We start from the raw sequence: 20135 nt of genomic DNA, 5'->3' as shown, positions 1-20135 counted from the left end.
TGTTTCATAACACAGCTGTAGAGTGAGCTTTTCCAGGTTTGTGAATTTGGCACCCTCCTGCCTCTTTGGGACCCAAATTAATGGCTCAGGGCAGATGGCCCCACTCTGGTTGCAGCCCTGACTGTGCTGCTGCAAATAGGGATCAGAAGCACAAGCTCCACCAGCACAAGCTCTTAGGATTTGATGGAGACTGAACCTGAGATAATTTGTCCCATGGGTTTCAGTGTTCAGGTTATCCCACAAAATTGTAAGTCATTTGCAAGTACATAAGCGAGAGACACTAACTTCACAGCCCTACGCAGGCTACCCAGATTCAAAATATGACACAGGGGAATTTGTAGGTTTTGTCACCAGTTTAAGCCATTTGTAGAATATGTATGGTAGGGAATGGGTGTAGCTGTTGCTCAATCCTTTGTGCATTACCTGGAGTTGTAATCCGATTGCCTGAGGCATGCAGTGACTGTTGTTGGTACAGCTGTAAATTATGACTTGCTTCAGGATGTTCCTGAGGCAAACTGCCTTGATCATTGCTGTTAACAGCGATTATAACATATATTCCTTGTTGGAGGCAGGTATACCTAGTCACAGTGTGGCTGCCCAGCATAGGGTTGCTTCCTACACACATTCAGTGACTAGCCTGAGAATCCCACTGCTTTACAAAGCATTGTTTTCCAAATCTCTGCCATTCCACAACTCCATCATGCAACCTCCTTCATTTCCCTGTTCCTGCAGCCAATTCCTTCTGGTTGCAAAGCTTGCAGTCCCCCTTCCTACTTCTCCCAAACCACAGACAGAATCAAATCACCTCACTTAAAATTCATCTGCATTTAAACACATTTTTTCATAGCTAAAAAGACTAGAATTATGTCTAATAATTAAAAAAAACAAAAAGACTTGTGGAGGGGACAAATTATAATTGTTGGAATTCATTCTCTGCAATCTGATCCTGCAAAGTAATCAGGACTATCAGTTCCCATTGCCCCCAGTGAGAATGAAGGATCATCAGTGTTTCATGGGTTGAGCTCTACTTGATTACAGAACCAAAGTACTAACAGCATTACTTGTTGGACTACCAAAAAAAGATTTCCTCTGTGAAGAGTTAAGATGGATAGAGAAATTCTAGGTACCAGGCAGATCCCCTGTTCCGTAGTCACTGCAGTTTATGCGAGGAAGCACCACAATGCACTAAGCTTTCTCCCTTTGGGACCGCGGAATGGGTCAGTCTTATCTTTTTGATGTGCTTTATCCAGATTTGTTTGGCACACCAGCAAGCAGACACTTACTGATTTCTGAGCCCACAGTTTTGTCATAATAGGGTCAGATTTTTCACAAGGGATTACTTAGCCTCAGGGGACAGAAGGGGACAGGAAAACAACATGACATTTTAAAGAATTAGATATTGCTTTTCTGCTAATAGAGTGCGCAATGAAAGCATGTTTGATTTGCTTCTAGAAATAGATGAAGAAGAAAAAAAGATTTGGATCAAGCAGAAAAGAATGGGATTTGCTGGTAGCAAATAGCATTTTTCACCTCCTGAAATACCTAGCATGCTATTTGAAGTAGATATGATAATAATGAGCACTATGTCAATGCCCATAGAGACAGAAGAAAGGAGTCATACTGTCTCTCACTGGATAATTAACCTTCCATTACCATCCAAGAGGGTGGGATGAGATAAGCTGTGTATGTGGCAGGTGGGAGCAGCAGAGCAGAGCAAAGATGATCAGAGATGTGTGAAGGCAAGAAGCTAACCAGTATGCAAAAATAAGAAATAAGGGACCAGTAAAAAGAAATCCTTCAACTCACGGCTTCTTCTTTGCCCTATGTCAAGAGACACAATATCAGAAACTAGGATGTTCTCACCTCCCTCAGCTCTACTTAACCTCCTTTAGCACTGCTGATTCTCCAGACCTCTTTATTTCCTAGCAAAATCTTGCCATCGTCCCCAAGGAAATGGGCAGTTATAATAGCTGTCATTTCACTTATGGAGTAGCAGAGGGCAAAGATGTCAATGTATTCAGCTATGGAAATCTTCCTCTAGAATTTTTCAAGGCATTAAGTCATCTGACAGTTGTTTGATTCAGTAGAAGTTAGATATGAAAGGACTTCTGAAACATCCATTAACCACTTATCTGACTAATTTCTAAAAGTGATGTAGAAACTTAAGGCTATGCCTTAAACTAGGTCTCCAAGGAGAAAGGTCATAGGAGTTAGGCTTTAAGCATCCTTAGGTATTCCGGTCTTTGCAAACCCTTCGTGGGTCCTGACTTTCAACTTGCCTGGTAGGCCAAGCTAGAAACCTGAACTCGACTGTTCAGAGATGGAAAGGAAAAATGTCTGTCTGGTACAAAGATAAATGCATAACATCCTCAACTCAGGGCCCCTGCTTTGTCTAGAGAACAGCTATGCCACCTCTGACATGAAGTGCGCTACCTTCTCAAACTGCTGAAAGGTTTAAGTGGAGGACCAAATGTCGTTACAAGGCCCAGTTTATAAACAGGAGATGCTACACACAGGAGGGCTTGATTCATTTTGTCTGGCTAACTCTGTGGACCAAGAAGGGAGGACTTTCACAAAGACTCACTTGGCTTGGCCTCCTGTCTTCAGTTTCCTGGGTCTGCTTCATAACACTAAATTCAGGGTCAATAAAATAACTCTTGCGCGTTCAATATATTAATCTTGTTGAAAGCACAGATGTCCATTTCTTCAATGGAATAACAATAATAGCTTGTCTTCCTCAGAGACTGGAGTGGTGCGAATAAAAGAGCTCTGCTAGACAGCAAAGTATGCCAAATGGGCATATTTTACTAGATGAGAAAAACAGCTTGTCACTTCTAATTGTTCAAATTATGTGTGATTCAGTTCTTCCTGCAGTTATTTTTAAAATGTTGTTAAGAGGGTATAATGTGCAGCTAAGAATAAAAAGGGTGTGAAATTGTTAGCTCCCCTGGTAGGTAGGTGGTGATAATGAACATTTCATAAAGTTCTTGTTAACAGACAAATCTCTGTAGTGCTCAGGAAGTCTCTCATAGCATTAACAGTCTCTTGCTAAAGTAATGGTACTTAAGGAATACACATGGGTTTTGATCTGCTGCTTTTCATTTTCTTTTTTTCTTAATTATGACTTACAGAAGTGAGGGGTCAGAACTCCAGGATAGCAAGCGTTATGTTGGTGTTCCAAAATGGCATCCAGATTTGCTGATTGGGACCTCAGTGCGTGGTCCGCAGCTGGCTCACAAGTCGCGTTGTGTGCTCGGCACCGTGCCCATCTCTCTCCACAAGAACAGCCGCAGCAGACACTTCTCTGCTTGCATGGCAAACCTTGTAACAGGTCTCATTTTCACAGCATGGCCCAGAAGTCCGGCATTTGGGAACTATTGGCTTAGACCTTTTCTGGCCTGTTAACTACTCTTGTCCTTATGTGGGTATATAAAAGGCCTGCTAAAGTAGCTAGATTTCTCTGGAATATTAGAGGAACTCAGCTCACACTGGTAATGAAGACACTGGGCAAGATTATTTAGGTTACTGAACGACTACAGTTGACAGCCAGACCTCAGCCCTAGACTTCTGCCTAGTGTGGCAGGGCTTGGAGACCAGTGCTCCCTGAAACAGATGGCCATGCCAGCAGAAGACTCTTGTGCTGATGCAGTTTTAGCAGCAGAGCTGTGCTTCACCAGGAGAGCTTGGCTTGTCCCTGCGACTTCGCCTGCTGCTGTTTCTCCAGGCTGTACAATATCTGCAAACCCACAGGCAGCAACCTCCGCACGAGCCTGAGCTGTAGTCACCGAAACTCCTGTAGCGGTGCTTGAACTAACTTCAGGCTTGTTAACATGGGTGCAGGCAGATATTAGCTTGGATGCCGGCAGCGCAGTTGTGGCATGAAAGAGCTCAGCACGAGCCCGCTGCACTAGCACCGATCCAGCCCCACAAGTGTTAGAGCCATTGCCGGCTGCAGGGCTACGGTGACTACAAATGGGGGCTTTCTGTTCTCCAGGTAGAAAGTCATAGAATCATAGAATCATAGAATCGTTGAGGTTGGAAGGGACCTTTAAGATCATCAAGTCCAACCTTTAGCCTACCCTGACAAGAGCCACTTCTAAACCATGTCCCTCAGTGCCCCATCTACCCTTTTTTTAAACACCTCCAGGGATGGTGAATCCACCACCTCCCTGGGCAGCCTATTCCAATGTTTAATAACCCTTTCAGTGAAAAAATGTCTCCTAATATCTAATCTAAACCTCCCCTGACGTAACTTGAACCCGTTTCCCCTCGTCCTATCACTTGTCACCAGGGAGAAGAGGTCAGCCCCCATCTCTCTACAACCTCCTTTCAGGTAGTTGTAGAGGGTGATAAGGTCTCCCCTCAGCCTCCTCTTCTCCAGGCTAAACAACCCCAGCTCCCTCAGTCGTTCTTCATAAGGTTTGTCCTCCAGGCCCCTCACCAGCTTTGTAGCCCTTCTCTGGACACGCTCCAACACCTCAATGTCCCTCTTGTAGCGAGGGGCCCAAAACTGAACGCAGTACTCGAGGTGGGGCCTCACCAGTGCCGAGTACAGGGGGATGATCACTTCCCTAGTCCGGCTCACCACACTATTCCTGATACAGGCTAGGATGCTGTTGGCCTTCTTGGCCACCTGGGCACACTGCTGGCTCATATTCAGCCGGCTGTCAACCAACACTCCCAAGTCCTTTTCTGTCGAGCTGCTTTCAAGCCATTCTGCCCCAATCCTGTAGCACTGCGTGGGGTTGTTGTGACCCAAAGTCCAGGAGCTTCCTTTTAGATGAAATATTTGCTGCTCATCTGTTCCTTCTGGGTCACAGAAATCACTGCATGGAGTAGAGATTGAAACCTGGGATACAGAGGGAATGGAGAGATGGAAATGGCAGTCTGGAGCCCAAGAATAAATGGGAACCTCAAATCCCATTCAGGTTGTCCCAGTGTCCTTGGAATAAGACTAAATCATAGTGTGGACAGGGAGCAAAAACTGTCACCGCCACAGGGAACATCACATCCTCACACATGCAAGTGCTCACAGGGCTTTCCTGCCTGCATGTCTGCCATGGAGGCATTTACAGGCTGGGTGTATCAGTCTCATAAACATGCCCTCGTCTGCCCAAAGGGCTTTTTTTTTTTTTTGCTAGGCTCCCGCATGGCCTTATCCTGCTGACCTTTGTTCTTGTTCAATTAACCAGCGTGGCGGATAACCGGAGTCCCTTCAGCCTCTGCCCTACATTGCTTTTCCGGCAAGTATCTTACAAATCTTATTGGCATTTTAAGTACAAGCATCCTGCAGGCACTAGAGCTTCCGACTGTGGGTGTTCCAAGTGGTGACTTCTCCAGCATCCTGCAAACATAATTTCTTTTCTGACTGAGGGCTCTGGCACTACAGAGTTCACTTCACAGGGTGACCTCCACATTTGTACTCACCTTTTGTGTGGGACCTCATCCTCTGGGGGAGCTTATCTCATCAACTTTAGATGTTCATGATGTGAATCTCTTATCTGAGGTAGTCATGCTAAGCTCACTTTGTAGCTAATGGAAATAGATACTTTTATAATAAGATTTATCTGCTGTCTTTTCACCAGCAACTTAGGAATTAGATGAATCATGCCCTGGCCATCTTTTTTCTCTCCATTAATTATCAGGGGCACTTAGTACCTCGTTTAGATGTGAGTATCTACATCCAGTGAATCTCACCCCATGTGACTCCCTCTGCCAGGTGTTTGTAACATCACCCGATTCTAATTTAGTTTTCGTTGACATAATCGTAACTAAAAATCTCATCAGTTAAGCCTAGTTTGAGGTTAATGAGTGATTTTCTTCCCATGGTCAACCTGTCTGGGTATTGGAATTGATCTGACCTACAAAGCAGAATGAAAAAGGTTCTCAAGGCATGGGAATAGGCTAATGCTTTTTAAAAAAATGTCATGACACGTCTCTTTAAAGAAGTCCGGATCACATGTGTTTGAAAAACATTGCTGAGTAAGCAATATTTTAAGATTGGAAGAACTGTAACAGAGACAGGACTTCTGAGTCTTACTCCTACCCGTAGCATTGACTTTGTGGCCTTCGGGTCACTTAGAGCCAGTCACTGTCCCAGGAAATAATGTGGACTTGCAGCAGAGACAATAAAGAAATAAAATTAAATCTCAGTATCTCAAAAATTAAGTTGACAAAAGTCTCAGACTCAGTGCATAACTGTGATGAAAAACAATACAGAGAATTGATCTGAGGCTTAATTATCACCGCCATAGAAGGCTCCGTGAGCTAGAAAAAGATAAGAAATAGCAACCTCAGTCCTAATCCCATGCTGTCAACAGAATTACAGCTAGCATGATCTGAGTTTCCAGACTTTGTTTTTAACCATTAGTTATTCCAAGCACCCACAAAATACAAGGCACCTGACAGACAGTTCAATAGAAATGTTTCTTTCTTGGAAGAACTTAGCAGCCCAATCCACGTGCAATTTGCCGTGCTCTGCTAATGCACCATTCAGGAGCCTGTTACCTCCAAGGTAAAGGATTTTCGGCTCTCCACCCTTTTCTGTAGAAGCAGTCCTCCTTGGATACTGTAATTTTTAATGGTATTAGTGGTACCATACAAACTATGGTTGGGAGCAGGAAAGGGAGAGGGGTTCACAAGTACACAAGCTGAACGAAAGCCACAATATCATTTTTCTGCACAACTACTTGGGAGGAATGAGGAAGCAACACAATTTCTTTAACCATCTGGTCATTGTCCAGGTTCCTAGTTCACGTTCCAGATAAGGGTTAAATTATAATCCAATGGGCAAATTACTTTGAAGAGAGTGATTCATTTACTATGGTGAGTAACAGATGTTCGTTTCATGGACAGAACACTTCACTGGTCAGATTTGTATCTTGAATTATTGAGGCCCCTACTTAATGGTGTCAGGAAACAGCAATGTTTGTAGGCAGATAAAGGGATTCAGGTGGGTCTTCCTATCTCAACTCATCAGCAAAATTGTCATCAACAGTCACAGCTTTGTAGGAAGCAAAGTGAGTAACCTCATACACAAGCTGATAAACTAGGGGCAGTAAAAATGTTAATTTTCAGACATGAAATACTTGATATTTGCCAGCAATAATTATTGACAAAAATACATAGTAGTGAGAGTGATGAATCTTAATATCTTAAGTATTATTGGAGTGTTAAGAAATTTATGGAAGAACTGCAACTCCTGTCCTGCCTTGCCTAGAAATAAGACTCAAACCAGCACCAGTCATAGATTAGACAGGGTGGGAAAGAATTAACTTTTGCAACACTCAGCTATTCCAAAGTTTGGGAGATGAAAGGCCTTTATATTGAATCAGTAGGTTTCTCTGCTAATGGTTGAAGCCATTCAGATAACACACACGCACTACAAATTAGGAAAAGACTCCCTGTGGGTTGGGTTCCAGTCTGATGGGAGGGTTTTGGAAGGACTCTGCAGGCTTCCCGCCCCAGCACAGCAGCCTCACCATTCCGGGGAGTGGGAGGGCAGAAGAAAGGGAGACAGCTTGGAAATCCCCGGAGCCAGCCACACCCCGACGCTTCACTTTGGAGTGAGGTAGCGTGGCCAATGACTGGATCCTGATGGTTGCATGGCTTGCAAGGAAATCGGAGACTGCCATGTATCTTACAAATAATTTTGGTGCCTGCTGTGCTTACCTGGCTCCTGCTTGGATGCGGCAGGGGTGGTGGTGGCGTGGGGGAGCTCTGGGACACAAATTATTTCAGTCCACAGTTCTCATCAACCCAAGAATACATAACAAAAGGCATCCTCAGGAATCCACTGATTAGCAGCTGGCAATAGCTTGGGCTTTATCACTTAATCCAAGCCAAGCAAACAAGATTTTTGTGCAGACACAGTAGGGGGTTTAGGCAAATGCACAGGGAGGAGCACAGTTTAAGACTGCAATGCAGGCATACCCTGAAACCCTGATTCCCTTGACTTGAGTACTTACATCCAGTACGGACTGTCAGTGAAACCCATCAATGTGAATAGACAAGATGAACAAAGAGAGGTCCCAGGGTCAAGCAGCAGGTCAAAATTAAAACAGAGAACAGAATCCAGATCTCTAAACTACCAGCTAACCATCCAGTTCACTGGTTTGCCCTCTTCCTATAACTCACCTCTAAGGTTGACAGGAGACACGTTCTGCCTCAAGTAATGCAGGCAAAGAAAAAGCTGAGATTTAGTGTATGAACGCAGATCTTTTTGGTGTAGGTTTGCACACTTTTATAACAGAAAGTATGATCCAAATTGCTACCTGGCTTGTCTGTCTGAGCGTGCATGAGTGACCCAGGAATAATAAACTAACCCTTGCATAATTCAGTGTTCACAAACAACAGTACAAGACAAAACGTCATACAAGGGCAGTCTTGTGGGCAGCTCTGCCATAATGAAAGGGCAGGCAGAGCCCAGCATTCACAAATCACGTTATGGTAATAAACCTGAATACCTAGTACATACAATTTCCCTAACAACAGCAAGACAGCTTGTACAGCTCCTGACTCTCGTAAGCACCCCTCTCATCCCAGAGTATCAAGAAATTCCCACCGGAGATGGGGAAAAGCCTGGATCAGGTAACCTGTCTGCTGCAAGGCTGTGAAAGATTATATATAAAGAGAGGGGAAAGAGGTAATGAAAATCCTTTCCCAGATGCCTGCTCCAACGAACAGGGTGTTTTGTCCTTGTTTTGGAGCCGCTGAGGCCAGTAACAATAAGCAGCGGGATAACAGCAGTCCTGAGCCTGGCAGCAATAAACGGAGCAGTGGGGAAAGAGAACCATGTTTATGGCTGTTGAATGGAAGCCATTCAAAGGAAAATGAAGGATTTTACAGCCTGGATAACCTACATCATTTAAAGCTGGACAATGCTGCCACACACCCTCACTTCATGCCTCTTGTAAACTCTGCAAGAAGACAGGGTCAATTAGATTTCACCACTGCCTCAACAACTTCAATGCACTTTGCCACAATTACTTTGCCTCGCCTCTGACGAGCTGCTCTGCCATCACCAGACTCTCATTACATACAGCATCCTCAGCAAGGCCTTCAGGATGTCAACTGCCACAGGGCTCTGTAATGCCTGGGCTGCCCCAAGGGAGAGGTCTTCCCCCACAAAGCAGAGCACGTGTCAAGTGAGGGAGCTCTCAGCACTTCCCATAGCTGACATCTCAGGAGTGAGACAGGGACCTACCTCAGGCCCCCTCTTACCTTTTGGTGGGCTCATCAAGAGAAGAGGGATGGATCTAAAACCACCGCTGCCCATTGTGGTTTAACTGGCATCCTTGCATCCAGCGGCTCGCTTCTTTTGTGCTCTCTTGGTCATTGTAACCATGACTTCTGCTCTATGCTGACGTCTCACCTGCTCATTCATCTGTCTGTCTGCTTTCCAATCTAACCACCTTAAAAATCACTTAGGAACTGACACAAGAGCATCCACTCAGACACTGATGTTAATTTAAATGAATCCATCTGGATCATCCCCTAGGGTCTGACTCTCATTTATATTTAAAATCACATTTCATAGATCCAGGAAATGGAAAATTGGATCTTTCCAATTAAATTGGCACTTTCCATTAATGCCTGAGGTCTGCTGTTTAGTGCAGCAGCAATCAAACCAGCCCAACATTTTGATTTCTACATTCTCCAATACTGTGAAGAAAATGATCTTTAAAGAAAAAGATTGAAAACATTTTAGCTGAAAAAATAGAAGAGGCTAAACCATTTAATGCATCTATTACAAAGAAAAAATTAGTCCCCACAGATGACGTTATTTGCTTTTGGTGTCTGATGGTGTTATCTTTGAGCTGATTCTTTTTCACCTGCTGTCTTCATCTCTGGTGCCCCTGGAATTTCTGTGTCTTTCTTATCCGTAGAGAGACATCCAGCAGGCCTTATTCTCCTCAGTCTTGATTATCCTATGCAGGAGAAGTCCACGCTCAAAAAATATTGGTAGTAAAACCTTTCAACAGTGTTTATATGGAACACAGAAAACTAAGAAAGAATCAGAACAGATATATTCCTGTAACTCGTACTGCTGCCCTCAGAGGGACTGGAGAAACCAACATTACAAGTCAGGTTTGTCCAGCTTCTTAACAGCTTGGGTACTGCATTATATGGTCAGACAGATACATAATTTAAAACTATTTGATTAAAAAAGGGAAAATGCTTAGAGTACAGATGGACTCATCAATGGGTAGGAACCGGCTCTTGGGCTACCTAGGAGCACCCCTATACTTAGGTTATACTGTGCAAATGAGAATGTGCACATCCCACATGAAACATTCCTCGAACAACAGCAGCATAGACCGACCAAACTATTTCAAACAGGTAAGTGATCTTGTCCAGATCCAGCGCCTGCTTTGGGTCACACGGAGCCTCTTTCGCTTCAAGGGATGTAGCAGCTGCTGCGTCCACAAAGGAGAAGGAAAAGTGGGAGTGGGAATCAGAGGTGTCCCTCCTGCACCAGGAATGTATAAGACACCACCATTCCTGACTTGGGGCTTAAGTGGAAGGAGCCCAGAGCTCCCACCTTGCCTCCAGTAAGAGAAAGACTGGACAACCCTGACTGACCTGCTATCTAAATCTCTCACAATTATGAGCTAACTTTCAATTCAGCTGAAAATGTGACTGTAGGCCCACATTCTTGGCTGAGATAAGTTTGTACAAATTTACGTTGTTTGAAGATACAATCCACTGCTTTTAATCACAATATGCTCATTTATCCCATCAAGAATCTGGCGTATATTTAGGGTTCTTCCATTATCTTGATCTCTAGACTTTTATGAGGGGGAGGAAGCACGTAGATCGGATCTGCAGTTTAACTGAGAACGTCTCAATGGGAAAATGGCCGAAGTGAGACTCGGCTTTTATAAACAACCTACAATCAGTGCTGGCTTTAAACACTCCCTACAATTCCTCTTTGGAGGCTCCCAAGAACATATTAAGGCTCCTAAGAACAGCACTCTCCATTGCACTGTAATGAAGCGGGGGTGCCAGCAGTGTCAAGTGATGGCTGCTGGCATGTATACGTCACACAGCCGAGCACGGGCGCAGAGACACCTCATCCAGCAGCACTGCAGCTGGCAGCACAAGTACGGTAGCCGCAGTGTAGCACAGCACCTGGGAGGAAGGGTCTTTCCAAGGAAGCCTGATGCTTTTAAACCACAGCTAGTTTCTCCAAAGACAGCTGCCATGCACCATTGAGATGCAGCAGCTTAGGTAGGAGTAGGTCAGCGTTTGTCCATGTGCCTGTGTTGCACGGAGTAGGCACTGCCCATGCTTTTTCCAGCTCTCAAAATGACAGGGCTGTTAAAGAAGAGTTTTTAAAAATCCTTCCACCTCCATCAAAACCAAGCACCGAACCACACAAAAATCCTGGGTGAAGTGTGGAAAGAGGAGATCTTTAAACATATGAAGGGTATAGGAATAAGTAGCTTGAGCCTGGAGCTTACATTTTGGGGTAGAATACCAGAAAACTGTTTTACAAAATGCAAGAGTAAAGAAAAAATGGTTCCGCTTTTATCTCTTTGTAAAGAAAATAATTGGCTTGGATTGAGCCCTTCCCTGGGAGCGTCTGCAAACCAAACATTACACAGCTGCCAAGTGCCTGAAAACCAAAATGTGAAACTGACCTAAAATAAAAGCAAAAGTGATTGCTTTATTTCCATCAACACAGAAGACGACTAATCAGAGGCCTAGACGAAGGGTGAGTAAAGAGTTATAGGATGTGATTCATCCAACATCTTAATAAGCACAATGCCAAGGCCTCCTATACAAGCAACTGGAAGACATACACGCTGTTTGGGTGATATTCATCTTGTCTTAGAAATGGGTCAGAGAAATAATACCCTCGAAGCGCCTTTGATTACATTATGTGTAGATGCCTAATATCAGGTGAGATGAGTTCTTTGCCTAATCTTTAACATAAATCAATCTGCAACATTACGGTGCCCTTTTCAGTCAAAATAAGCATTTTAGAGAATGGCAGACGCAGAAACAAGCATAAGATTTTTAGAGATGGAGGAGATAAGGGAAGGCTGGAGCTGCCCTGTGGTATCTGTGCAGTGACAGCGATTCCCTGGGTTTGTTGTACACCAAAAGACTTTACCAAAGCTACCTTTCACTTGCCATTCAGGGCTGCACGCCCGCAGCCACACACACTAGCTAGAGCTCAGCGTGACGTGCCTGATGAAGCTTTGGGTGCGCTCAGACATTTTTTACCCACAGAAATGGGAACTAGGTTACCGCTGAGGAACCGGCAGCCAGGTAAACCACATCTCACTTTCCTCGACAGCTGCGTGGATGCTGCCACCGGCTAGAGACAACACCTAGTTTAAGGGATTGTGTGGGTGCTCAGCATGCTGACAGTACTCTGGAGTGCACTAGAGACCTTATTTCTGAAAAAAACTGTACAAATCTCAAGTAGTGACTTCTCTCAGTATTTCTGGGAGCTACAGAATAAGGAACATTAATTCTATTTTATGATTGGCAAAGTTGAATTACAGAAAAGTGAAAGGCTAAAGAGAGGTCTTACTTCTTGCAAGATTTGCCAGCCTAACTGTTTTGGTCCAGAGAGTGAATACAGCAGTTATTCCAATAAGATAAGCCTTTATTTCTTTGGGGAAAGTGATATGAGCTTTATACTTGTTAGGAGGGTTTCCTGGTATAGCAATACCAATTGAAGTTAACTGACAAATACTTCCTTGTGCAGATAAGGTTTGAATTACTCCAGAAACACATGTTCCTACAACATGATCCTATATTTCCCCCTACTGCACTTCACTGATTCTCATATACATAACTTATTGCACTCAAAATCCTGCCCCTATACCTTAGTGCGTACCGCTGTGCGTGTCTGTGCACATGTTTCAGCATCCCTCGTGTCTCGGGTTAGAAGTGCCCTGACCCACAGCAACTTGCCGTACTGTAGAGCGAGTTAACAGACATCTAAATCAAGACCTAAAGCAACTCTCCTGTGCCCATCTGAGTGAAGGCATCTAGGGCTGCAACCGCGAAAGTCAGTACCTGTGTTTGTTAGCAAGAGCGAATCAATAGATTGCTGTGCAGGTCTCAAACCAGATGTAGAGGTCAGTCACACCAGACCCTGCTTAATCAGCTGGCTTTGCTCAGAAATATGATAAGGGAGGGCAAGGCTGGGAGATGCAGCTCCTATTGGCAGTCTCTGACAGCTCCCTTTTATGGCAAATCAAACGGTGTGGAAGATTATAGGTGAGAAACTTGCTCACCCACCCACAGTTGGACTTTCTTTCTGCACGTCATTTATTTGTGTAATGGCATTGCACAGTTGTTCCAGCTGTACGTACAGCTACATCCTTTAAAACAGATCATTCAGGTCTGATGTAACTTAACCGAGCTCAGCAGAGGTAAACCGTGCTCTGCGGTTCTGCATCGTAGCTGGCATCCTCAGAACTCTCCAGTGGCAATTGCTCTGCAGGTGCCTCAGCCCCCCTATTTAGGGGCTAGTGATCTTCTCAAAATTGCTACTAGCTACTCAGCAGGTGCTCACTTGGGATTTGGGGCCAGGATTTGAAGCGTCTGCCCCTCCTGAACTGGGGCTGCTAGGTACCTTGAGTTGAGTCTTTTTCAATCTCTGGAGGTACTTTCTGCCCACTTGGTGTAACTGTTTAACATTAATGGGAACAGATCCTAAATGTCACGTTTTCATATCCCCCATACCTTCACACATGAGCAATAGAGTCAACAACTGGTGCTCTCCTTTTTATTCCTGCAACAAATACTTAGCTCAGGAGGCTGCGAAAGACTTAACTTCTGTTGAGCCTGGGGCCTTTGCTGTGATACAGATTTAAATCCCTTGATTTTAATCACACAGAAATATGAGCCTGCATTGCTTTGACCTAAGTGACTTCCCTAAGCATTTGGCTGCTAGCTGTTTTGAGATGTCTCTGTTGGGTCACGTGTAGGTGTCTGTCTGACAAAGGAATCGTGGCCGAGTGCTGTGGGAAAACAGACGCCTGTCTGGGTCAGTCAGGCATTTCTGCGCCTATCCTTGCTAAAGAACAAGGGAGGTCTCCCAATTACGTATCTAAGCATTCCGATACATTAGAAGGGGAACATGCTTACCTTTCTTAGGGCTAAGGGCTCCACTGTGGGACAAGTCCATCTAATACTAAGATGTTACAGTGCCTGAGAACCAACAAGTATCTAGATGCATGAAAGCTAACTCGACAACATCTGTGACAGCAATTCTTCACCACTGGTTACTGCTATCCAAGCACTGGACTATTCTTTCTCTTCCTATTGCAGTCATTCCTTAAGGGCTAAATCCACATAAAGATTTACACATGCAGTGATTCATCAAGAGGGTAGGTAATAGTTCCACCCTCATGGCCAAGTTAATAATTTATGAGCAGTGAAACAGCTTCAAGGATACCTGAGATGGCCTACCCATGAACCCTAGGTAGATGCCATTCATGTCATACTGCTGGCCTGCCCTCCCTGAGACAGAGTGGAGACTTGAAAACGGGTCCCTCCTTCCCAGATATGAGCCCCAAGCACTTTAAGAGCACTGGCTTTACATCTAACATCTAGACATATGCCAGACAAAGGCACTTCACTATGCTTGAGTAAGACTGGGGTCCTGTCCACCTGTTTGGCTTATTTTTTTCACTGGCTTGGTTAGCTCCTTTCGTTATTTTCTGGATTCAGTGAATCCCACCGTTAGCTACTGCATGCACAGCAGGGAATATTGCACTGTTACCCTGAGGTTATGTAAGGGGTGATGCAGATACAGCGGTAAATATCCTTATTTGTGAAACCATGCAGAAATTCTGTGACAGGTCCCAAACTTTCCAAAGTTTTAGTCCAGTGTCATAATAAGAACGCTATACAGTACACTCTTTTGTGGCTACTAGTTGTCATCGATATAGTTTATGTCACATGAAAAGATATCCTCATATTCAATCCTTACGCCTTCAACTCATTGCTCAGCTGAAACGTTCTGTTCTGAGCTCAAAAGGTGACAGTATCATGGAACAAATAGCAATAACATACAGGGTTGCTGGGCTGCTCAAGAGAGATCCCCAGGGAAGACTATTCCCTGCTCAGTTCCCTAGATTACTCGTTGCTGCATGGTACTTCCTGGGTTAGTGCAGCTAATGCTGTCTCAAAAGGAAGACAAACTTGTGTGACACCATCTCTACCTTCCTTCAGGCTTTTCCTGAAGATCTTAAGTGTTGTTGCTAATTCCTTCAAATTCTCCACAAGCCAAATGAGTTTGGAGCGTGGCTACAGCTGACACCAAAAGCTTCAGCTTTCCAGTAAATTAGAAACAACCTGAAAGGAAGCCATCTGAGCCTGTCTGGACCCCTCTGCTCCACTCATGGAGAAGACCAGCAGATCAGAAAACTGGTGCAGATACTTGGGAGATCTCAACCCTCTCCAGAGTCAGGAGCCTAAAGTTATCATCATTAAAAAAGAAGAGTGTGAGCAGGAAAAGTAGTTCCTGCAAATCCTCTGCTCATCCCCCTTCTCTTTGCTTTTTATACAATGCTGGCCTCAGCATAGAAGACCCTGCTGTATATACTTCTTGGCACAGAAGAAGGGTTTGAGCACACAGAGGAAAAGCAAGAGGAAGAGAGTTGATTTTGGCCTGGGAGTGGTGAGGGAACTCACGCAGGAGCAAGACTGATTAGGAAGAAACAAGAAGGCAAGAAAGGATGAGAAAGAAATGCTGTATGAAGAAGAAATCATTAAAGATTGTTTTATTTGCTGGGAAAGGGGTTGGAGCCATACAGGGAACGTTCTGTAGGAATGAATGTGACCTTAATATACTTGGGAACACTAGCAGTACCATTTCTTTTTCTCTTTCTTTGACGCAGACAGACAGAGACATAATGCCGTGCATTGCAATAACAGTTCCAAATTAAAAGGGTAGACATTGAAAAGTATGACTCAGGATTTTTGAATTTCTGGGCTTCAAAGTGCTGTGAAACTTCAGAAGTCCTCTCATCCAGATGGTGATGATGCTTGACTCTCCTTATTAAGAAAGATCTGAGATAGGGCATTATTTTGGGTGCACCCAAACTAGTTATGGTCCATTAAAGTCTTGACTTATATTAATTGCTTATTAAGGAACAATTCTCCCTTATTTCAAAGCCCATAACTAATTAAACTCCCCACTGTGCTTCGTTGACAGCAAAACCATGTAACACTAAGATGCTGGGCACTGCCTGTGATAGTTCTAGTACATCAAGCAGTCATCCACCCCATTTGCCTTCTAGGATTATATTTTTCTGTGCTATACCTCATAAAATTAGCATTTTTACATTTTAACCCAAAGCTTACTGATTTATTCTCGTATTTGGAAGGCACCTTTTTATCTATTTGAGGTGCAGGGCATCTTCAATACCAGGATAATGTTCTAACTGGGAGGATCCAAAAGAGTACTGGGAAAAGGGATTAACCACAGCATTAATCTGGAAGAGAACTGAAATGCTTTAAAACACTGTCTTGCAACTCCAACCTGTAACAGAATTACGTACAGAGTAATAGCAGTTATGGTACGATCATGCTGTATTGATCAGTAGTTATTCAAATTAGGTTAATCCTAATTCTTTATAATATTGAGAACTCCCTCAGTTACCGACTCTTCATTTATCATAGCCAGCTGGGCAAATGCTGTTTCACTGGATTTCTGCTTCCTTCAACTCGTCCTTTCTTTTTGACCCTATCCTTAACTGTGTGCCTCCTTGTTCCGTTTCCCTGTGTCTTCTTCAGTTTTGCCTCTGGTGGCAGATCTGTACAACCCTGACTTTATGCATTAGTCCTTTATATTCACTGAGATACATGGCTGTCTGAAGCCTTCCCATAATCACTGACTAAACGCAGACTGGTTCATTTATTTAAGTGATAGTTTTTAAACGCATTACCAAAAAAAAATGTATGAACCTAATCACGTTTGATAAGCAGGTTCCTAAGGAATGAGTAAGAAACTCCACAGGCTTCTCTCTCTCTCCACATTTTCCTTCTTATTATTTTCCCTCTCTTTCTGTTTTCACGTGTTATAGCTTGCTTTGGTAAGCATGCTCTTGTTTTAATTTAGAGATTTTTGGAAACTTGTGTTACTCAAGAACTAAATCTTATGCTCCAGTCAGTAGCAGGGAACACGGAAGCAGCAGGTTACATATTACAATAAACAATAGAATCATAGAATCGCCTAGGTTGGAAGGGGCCTTTCAGATCATCGAGCCCAACCATCAGCCTAACTCTGACAAAAACCATCACTAAACCATATCTCTAAGCACTACGTCTACCCGTCTTTTAAATACCTCCAGGGATGGTGCCTCAGCCACTTCCCTGGGCAGCCTGTTCCAATGCTTAATACCACTTTCTGTGTAAAAATTTTTCCTAATATCCAGTCTAAACCTCCCCTGGAACAACTTAAGGCCATTTCCTCTTGTCCTATCAGCTGTTACTTGGGAGAAGAGACCAACACCCACCTCTCTACACCCTCCTTTCAGGTAGTTGTAAAGAGTGATAAGGTCTCCCCTCAGCCTCCTTTTCTCTAGGATAAACAACCCCAGCTCCCTCAGCTGCTCCTCATAAGACTTTTTCTCCAGACCCCTCACCAGCTTCGTTGCCCTTCTCTGTCCCCACTCCAGCACCTCAATGACTTTTTTGTGTGAGGGGCCCAAAACTGAACACAGTACTCGAGGTGGGGCCTCCCCAGCGCTGAGTACAGGGGGATGATCAGTTTCAATACAACAGTTTCAAAGCCTCTCTCACTTACACTGCATTGCTTCTGCTCTAGCACCTAGACTCAAGCACTATGGCTCTATCCGTTTTTTACTGGGAGTATCATCTTGTACAACTTCCCTTAAAAATAAAGGTACGTTAGCTCAAAACTCGAAAAGGAATAAAAAGTTTTGGAGACCACATCTGCGCATACGTTAACATCAACAGCTTTAGAATACAATAATCCTGTGAAACCTTGTTCAGCATTGAAGATCTTAACATAGTTTTCATGTGTTTTCTTGAAGTTGATTTTGTCCTACCCCAGTAGGCAGTTGCCGAATGCCGTGTTGCTGCTGTCTCCTCCAACAACAGTGACAGCTTTTCAATGGCTCTTATTGCAACAGGCACTGAACTTGAAGGTACGAGATCCTCTCTATCTGCTTAGTGCTATCTGAAAACATGTATATCACTTCATCTCTGAGATAACCACACCCCAAACTAGCTGTTTGAACCTCAGTCCTGAGAGATGAGAATTTTTAAGGGCTCAAATAATGTTCCATTGTAATCACTCATCTTTCTTAGAAACCTTTGAATCTTTGCCCAGAACTGCGCAGCATGACAGGTGGCTGCCTAGATGTTCATATTCAACTCCATTTCAGCTCTAAGTTTCCACATACTTATATAAGAAAAAAAAAAAAAAGGTAAAAGAAAAAAGAAACCACCTAAAACCAAAAAGGTGCTGCTCAATCGCAAAAATGATCTGCCCTGATGCTACCTCACACACAGCCAGGACTACTGTGAGACAGTACCAAACACACGGTTCCCTAATTCATAGCACAACAATACTTTTTTTAATTGCATCCCCCCTCTTCCATTAGCCAGAATATTTAATTTAGAGAAATGGCAGGTACCAAGCTCATTCTGTAAGACCTAATTACGTTAAAATTTTGCCCTGATCAACTGGTAAGTATCCAATTAGTACCTTAGTAAGCCTCTAATTTAGAAAGTGTAAACTAAACTAAAAGTGAGGTACAATTTGCCTTACCTGAAGCATGTCAGAGATGAAGTGTTGAATCCTTTTGCTGAAACATGTAGGCATATCTATAACTTACGTATATATATAAAAAACAAATATATATATAACAACGACAGGAGGCTACACCAGGCTGAACATTATTGCAGAGTTTTGGAACAATGTACTCTAAACATCTGGAGAAGACACCTCCCCCCCCAACTGTTATCTCTCCGTACCATCCTAGGTATAAAACTGTTGGCAAGATCTCTGAAAAAGAATTAGTGTCTACAAATTGCCAGTGCAATGGAGCCTAAGTCTTGGTTGATATCTGCATAGATAAAGGAAAAATGTGTAACTTTTTTATTAAAAATGTACATAAACGGACCACTCCATTGAGCTCACTCAGATTGGAAAGATGCATTTCTTCTCGGAACAATCAGGTCTACCAGACCCGCTGTGAGTACAACCTGAGCGTTTACGGAGATAGTCTGATGACAGTGTCAGACCATAGGCTATAAGGAAGAAGATAGCTTGACCTTGAAATGCAGAATCGCAGAACTGTTGAGGTTGGAGGGACACCTGGACATCATCTGGTCAAACTCCCCTGGCTCAAAGCAGGGTTACCTACCTCAGCAGGACCTAGAGAGGTCCTGGTTGCCCAGGACCATGTCCAAATGGCTTTTGATTATCACCAAGGATGGAGACTCCACAGCATCTCTGGACAACCTGTGCCAGTGCTCAGTCATCCTCATAGTGAAAAAGTTTCATGGCGTTTAGGAGGAACCTCTTGTCTTTCAGTTTGTGCCCATTACCTCTGGTCCTGTCACAGGGCACCGCTGAAAAGAGCCTAGCTCTGTCCTCTTCACACTGCATATATTTATACCTGTAGGCGTTTATACACATTGATGAGATCCTCCTGAGCCTTCTCTTCTCCAGGCTGAACAGTCCCAGCTCTCAGCTGAGCTGGGCTATCAGTTGTAAGACAAGATCTCATCAGCCCACCACTGTGAGAAAAATTATATCCTGGATGTTTTTTGACTTGGAGACATTATAGAAAAAGGGCTTTTTTTTGTTTTAGTCTAGTGATTTTAAAATACTGTAGTCAACTAGACTACTAAAAACTGTGCAGTCTGTACTATGTTGCTGTAACATTTTATTACGTATTTCTGGACGTTTCTCTCCCCAGGGGGTAAACATCTCTCTTGGACTAGCTGAAAGAGCCAGCATGAGAAATACTGAGGCTGAAGCCAGGCCTTGTCCTTGGAGTAGTGGAGCTAGAGCGAGGCCTGTTTTCTTGCTTTAAGGGATTGATTTCCTGGGAAACTATAAAGGTCAGAAACACATTATGCTCTATGCGATTGTGAAAAAGCCTCTGGACACTGATGTTACATAA

Source organism: Larus michahellis, chromosome 3, assembly GCF_964199755.1.
Source record: "Larus michahellis chromosome 3, bLarMic1.1, whole genome shotgun sequence".
Lineage (NCBI taxonomy): Eukaryota > Metazoa > Chordata > Aves > Charadriiformes > Laridae > Larus > Larus michahellis.
Note: the sequence above shows the minus strand (reverse complement) of the source record.